General features: G+C 49.2%; 1 pseudogene; it reads left to right on the forward strand.

The window, feature by feature from the left end:
* The first annotated feature begins 4,839 nt into the window (after window positions 1-4,839).
* Window positions 4,840-5,681, forward strand: LOC135967709 (protein tyrosine phosphatase type IVA 2 pseudogene; annotated as a pseudogene).
* Window positions 5,682-6,522: the final 841 nt, after the last annotated feature.

A 6,522-nucleotide genomic window follows, 5' to 3' on the forward strand; every position in this document is an offset into this window, starting at 1 on the left:
TTTCAATTTTAAAGTCAGGGTCTTGCTTTGTTGCCTGGCCTGGCCTGGAGTTGCAGTGGTGTGATTGTGGCTCACTGCAGCCTTAAACCCCTGGGCTCAAGCCATCCTCCTCTCTCAGCCTCCTGAGGAGCTAGCTGGGACCACAAACACAGGCCTCTGTGCCCAAGTTTTGTAGAGACGGGGTTTCTCCATGTTATCCAGGCTGGTCTCAAACTCCTGGACTCAAGTGGTCCACCTGCCTCAGCCTCCCTCAGTGCTGTGATTACAGGTGTGAGTCACCACATCTGGCACACCTAGTGCAGTCCTTCTAGAGAGTCGGCCACTCCCAGCCCCGCAGCCTTTCTCAAGCTCTCCCTGATCAGATAGGAAGCCTGACAAGTTGCATTGCCTGGGGAAGAGCAGCAAGAACCCTGCTCTGGGAGTCAGGAGTTCCAGTTCTAGCCCAGAGCTGCTTTCCTTACTAGTTAGTGATCTTGCCCAAGTCACTTCCTGTCTCTGGCTCTGTTTCCCAATCTGTAAAATTGTTACTGGAAAGGGGTCCCAATCCAGACTCAAAGAAAGGTGAAGACAGCAAAAATCACACCCCCTCCAGACAAAAAGTTCTTATCTGAGCAATTTAGATAAGGAGCAATCCAAGGAGCAAAGACACCTGTTGACCATCAAATAGGCAATCTGGAGGCAAAACTCCTTGTGTGGGGAATTTGAAAGTAATCAAGGCCAGGCATGGTGGCTCACACCTGTAATCCTAGCACTTTGGGAGGCCAAGGCAGGTGGATCACTTGAGGTCAACAGTTAGAGATCAGCCTCGCCAACATGATGAAACACAGTCCCTACAAAAATTAGCCGGGCATGATGGTGCACACCTGTAATCCCAGCTACTCAGGAGGCTGAGACAGGAGAACTGCTTGAACCAGGAGGTGGAGGTTGCAGTGAGCTGAGATCAGGCCACTGCACTCCAGCCTGGGCGACAGAGGGAGACTCTGTCTCAAAAGAAAAAACAAAAAAAACTTCCCTAGTATTTAAAATTGGCATCTGATTCCAAGCCTCTTTCAACTTTTATAAGTAACTAAAATGTCTATATATTTATATATATATATACACACACACACACACACACACACAACAAACACTTATTTCTCACACTTCTGCAGGCTGGAAAGTCCAAGATGAAGGTGCTTATAGATTCAGTGTTTGGTGAGGGCTCACTCCCTGCTTAATAAGCTGTGCCTTCTCACTGTGGTTTCACATGATAGAAGCGGGTAGGGCTTTCTCTCTGGCCTCCCTTACAAAGGCACCAATCTCATTCCTGAGGGCTCTGCCTTCACAACCTAAAATTTCTGTACATTCTATGCCGTGCTGAAGCTCAGTTTACAACCCTAAGTTCCCACCTTAAGGTCCACACATGCTCCTAAGGAAAATCCACCGCAGCACACTCAGTCCTCCCGCGGAGGCACCGCTGCACTCGGCTGCAGCGTTCTTCCTTTCTAATAAACTTTCCTTTTCCAAACCTATACTGTTGTTGGTAAGTTCTTTTTTTTTGAGAACCCTCCTCCCATCCCAAGACATGCCAGTAGTTCCAGCTAGTTGGGATGTTGGGATGCTGAGACAGGAGATGGCGCCACTGCACTCCAGCCTGGGCGACAGAGGGAGACTCCATCTCAAAAAAAGAAAAAAAAGAAAAAAAAAAAAGGATCAAACAGTACTAAAGACCCTATTATAATGATGTCTTTCACCCACAGTGTCCCTGAATCTCCCCCTCCCTCCCACAACCACTGTTTACAGAGTCTTTTTTTTTTTTTTTTTTTGAGACAGAGTCTCGCTCTGTCGCCCAGGCTGGAGTGCAGTGGCCGGATCTCAGCTCACTGCAAGCTCTGCCTCCCGGGTTTACGCCATTCTCCTGCCTCAGCCTCCCAAGTAGCTGGGACTACAGGCGCCCGCCACCTCGCCCGGCTAGTTTTTTGTATTTTTAGTAAAGACGGGGTTTCACCATGTTAGCCAGGATGGTCTCGATCTCCTGACCTTGTGATCCGCCCGTCTCGGCCTCCCAAAGTGCTGGGATTACAGGCTTGAGCCACCGCGCCCGGCTACAGAGTCTTAAATAAATAGATGATAATGTGTTACCTTGCTCAGTCCCTGGCCTGGAGTGCTGTGGTGCCATCTGGATTCACTGCAGCCTCGACCTCCCAGGCTCAAACGAACCTATTCTCCCAACCTGTAGCTGAGACCACAGGTGCATGCCACCATGCTGGGCTAATCTTTGTATTTTTTGTACAGAAGGGGTTTTGCCATGTTATGTTACCCAGGCAGGTCTTGGACTCCTAGACTCTAATCCACCTGCCTCAACCTCCTAGGATCAGGGGCCACTACGATGGGCTAGACTTTCTTTTATGAGTCAGGATTTCTCTCTGTTGCCTGGTCTGGAGTGCAGTGGTGTGATCATGGCTCACTGCAGCTTCAAACCCCTGGGCTCAAGCCATCCTCCTGTCTCAGCCTCTGAGGAGCTAGCTGGGACCACAAACACAGGCCTCTGTGCCCAGAAGATTTTTGTAGAGACAGGGTTTCTCCATGTTACCCAGGCTGGTCTCAAACTCCTGGACTTAAGAGCTCCACCTGCCTCCACCTCCATAAGTGCTGTGATTACAGGAGTGGGCCACCCCATCTAACACATCAAGTGCAGTCCTTCTAGAGAGTCGGCCACTCCCAGCCCCAGAGCAGCTTTACTCAAGCCCTCCCTGATCAGATAGGAAGCCTAACAAGTTGCATTGCCTGGGGAAGAGCAGCAAGAACCCTGCTCTGGGAGTCAGGAGTTCCAGTTTTAGCCCAGAGCTGCTTTCCTTACTAGTTAGTGATCTTGCCCAAGTCACTTCCTGTCTCTGGCTCTGTTTCCCAATCTGTGAAATTGTTACTGGAAAGGGGTCCCAATCTAGACCTTAAGAAAGCTGAGAGAGCGAAAATCACCCGGTGACCATTGAACAGGCCCCGGAGACAAAAAGTTCTTATCTGAGCAATTTAGATAAGGAGCAATCCAAGGAGCAAAGACACCTGTTAGCCATCAAACAGGCAATCTGGAGGCAAAACTCGTCTGGAGAATTTAGAAGTAATCCCAGCACTTTGGGAGGATGAGGTAGATGGATCACTTAAGATCAAGAGTTCGAGGGAGCGGCACCAGCGGCCGGACACCGCGCGAGGCGACGCCACAGGGCAGCGGCAGCAGCGGGGGCGATGGCGGCAGCAGGAGACGCAGCGGCGGACGCAGCAGCAGCAGCAAGAAGACTTGAGACGCGCCGCCGCCGCCAGGCCGGGCCGAGTGTCGCGCGCCGAGGCTGAGTGGGGAGTCGTCGCCGCCGCCACCGCTACCGCCGCTGCCGCCACCGCTACCGCCGCTGCCGCCGAGGTGACTGAGGAGAGAAGCACCTCCTCGCTCCCGCCGCCGCCGGACTTCAATGCCCAGCCCCCAGCTCGCCAGCGTGTTTCGTTGGAATATACGTTGCACATTTATGGCGATTCTGAGGGTGAGGGCAGACTTCTGCCAGGCTCAGCACAGCGTTTTCGCTGACAAGTTAGCTTGGAAGTTCTATGTGCCATAATTAACATTGCCTTGAAGACTCCTGGACACTGAGACTGGCCTCAGAAATAGTTGGCTTTTTTTTTTTAATTGCAAGCATATTTTTTTTTTTTTTTTGAGACGGAGTCTCGCTGTGTCTCCCAGGCTGGAGTGCAGTGGCGTGATCTCGGCTCACTGCAAGCTCCGCCTCCCGGGTTCACGCCATTCTCCCGCCTCAGCCTCCCAAGTAGCTGAGACTACAGGCGCCCGCCACCACGCCCGGCTAGTTTTTTGTATTTTTAGTAGAGACGGGGTTTCACCATGTTAGCCAGGATAGTCTCGATCTCCTGACCTCGTGATCCACCCGCCTCGGCCTCCCAAAGTGCTGGGATTACAGGCTTGAGCCACCGCGCCCGGCCGCAAGCATATTTCTTTTAATGACTCCAATAAAATTCAGCATCAAGTAAACAAGTGGAAAGTGACCTACACTTTTTTTTTTTTTTTTTTTTTTTTTTTGATACTGAGTCTCGCTCAGTTGCCCAGGCTGGAGTGCAGTGGCGCGATCTCGGCTCACTGCAAGCTCCGCCTCCCAGGTTCACCCCATTCTTCTGCCTCAGCCTCCCAAGTAGCTGGCACTACAGGTGTCCGCCGCCACACCCGGCTAATTTTTTTGTATTTTTTGTAGAGACAGGGTTTCACTGTGTTAGCCAGGATGATCTCGATCCCCTGACCTCGTGATCGGCCCATCTCGGCCTCCCAAAGTGCTGGGATTACAGGCGTGAGCCACCTCGCCTGGCCAACCTACACTTTTAACTTGTGTCACTAGTGCCTAAATGTAGTAAAGGCTGCTTAAGTTTTGTATGTAGTTGGATTTTTTTGGAGACTGAAGGTATCCATCTGCAGAAATTGAGGCCCAAATTGAATTTGGATTCAAGTGGATTCTAAATAATTTGCTTATCCTGAAGAGAGAAGCTTCATAAGGAATAACCAAGTTGAAGAGAGAAAACAGATTGATAATAGGTATTTTAGTGGTTTTTTTTTTTTTTTTGAGACAGAGTCTCGCTCTGTCGCCCAGGCTGGAGTGCAGTGGCGCGATCTCGGCTCACTGCAAGCTCCGCCTCCCGGGTTCACGCCATTCTCCTGCCTCAGCCTCCCGAGTAGCTGGGACTACAGGCGCCCACAACCGCGCCCGGCTAATTTTTTGTATTTTTAGTAAAGACGGGGTTTCACCGTGGTCTCGATCTCCTGACCTTGTGATCCGCCCGCCTCGGCCTCCCAAAGTGCTGGGATTACAGGCGTGAGCCACCGCGCCCGGCCTTTAGTGGTCTTTTTAATGTTTTCTGCTGTGAAACATTTCAAGATTGAATTTTTTTTTCCACTTTCCCCATCACACACGCACGCTCACACTTTTTATTTGCCATAATGAACTGTCCAGCCCCTGTGGAGATCTCCTATGAGAACATGTATTTTCTGATAACTCACAACCCAACCAATGCTACTCTCAACAAGTTCACAGAGGAACTTAAGAAGTATGGAGTGATGACTTTGGTTCAAGTTTGTGATGCTACCTATGATAAAGCTCCAGTTGAAAAAGAAGGAATCCACGTTCTAGATTGGCCATTGGATGATGGAGCTCCACCCCCTAATCAGATAGTAGATGATTGGTTAAACCTGTTAAAAACCAAATTTCGTGAAGAGCCAGGTTGCTCTGTTGCAGTGCATTGTGTTGCGGGATTGGGAAGGGGCACCTGTGCTGGTTGCACTTGCTTTGATTGAATGTGGAATGAAGTACGAAGATGCAGTTCAGTTTATAAGACAAAAAAGAAGGGGAGTGTTCCATTCCAAACAGCTGCTTTACTTGGAGAAATACCGACCTAAGATGCAATTACACTTCAGAAATACCAATGGGCATTGCTGTGTTCAGTAGAGAGAAATGTAAAAGAAGGCTGACTTGATTGTGGCATTTAGAGGGAACTCTTGGTACCTGGAAATGTGAATCTGGAATCTTACCTGTGTCATCAAAGTAGTGATGGATTCAGTACTCCTCAACCACTCTCCTAATGATTGGAACAAAAGCAAACGAAAGAGAAATCTCTCTATAAAATGAATAAAATGTTTAAGAAAAAAAAAAAAAAAAGAGTTCAAGACCAGCCTGGACAACATGGCGAAACCCCATCCCTACAAAGGTTAGCCAGGTGTGGTGGCATGTGCCTGTAATCCCAGCTACTCAGGAAACTGAGATAGGAGAATGGCTTGAACCTGGGTGGCTGAGGTTCCTGTGAGCTGAGATTAAAAAAAAAAAAAAAAAAAAAAATCATACTTTCCTAGTATCTAAAGTCGGCATCTGATTCCAGGCCTCTTTCAACCTTTTTTCTTTTTTCTTTTTTGAGATGGAGTCTTGCTCTGTCATCCAGGCTGGAATGCAATGGTGCAATCTTGGCTCACTGCAACCTGCACCTCCAGCATTCAAGCGATTCTCCTGCCTCAGCTTCCCAAGTAGCGGGGACCACAGGAGTGTGCCACCATGTCTGGCTAACTTTTGTATTTTTAGTACAGTTGGGTTTTCACTATATGTTGGCTAGGCTGGTCTCAAACCCCTGACTTCAGGTGATCTGCAAGCCTCAGCCTCCCAGAGTGCTGGGATTACAGGCATAAGCCACCGCTCCTGGCCTAAGGTTGGCTATTTTTATGGTTATTTCTTGATTATATGATAAACAAGGGGTGGGTTAGTAATAAGTTTTCCAGAAGAGGGGTGGGGATTCCTCCCCAACTGAGGGTTCCTCCACTACTTAGACCATATAGGGTAACTTCTGGACGTTGCCATGGCATTTGTAAACCGCCTGGTGCTGCTGGGAGTGTCTTTAGCATGCTAATGCATTATAATTAGCGTATAATGAGCAGCAAGGACGACCAGAGGTCACCTTCCTGATTGTCTTGCTTTTGGCAGGTTTTGACCGGTTTCTTTGCTGCATTCCATT

The sequence above is a fragment of the Macaca fascicularis genome, chromosome 16, assembly GCF_037993035.2.
Source record: "Macaca fascicularis isolate 582-1 chromosome 16, T2T-MFA8v1.1".
Classification (NCBI taxonomy): Eukaryota; Metazoa; Chordata; class Mammalia; order Primates; family Cercopithecidae; genus Macaca; species Macaca fascicularis.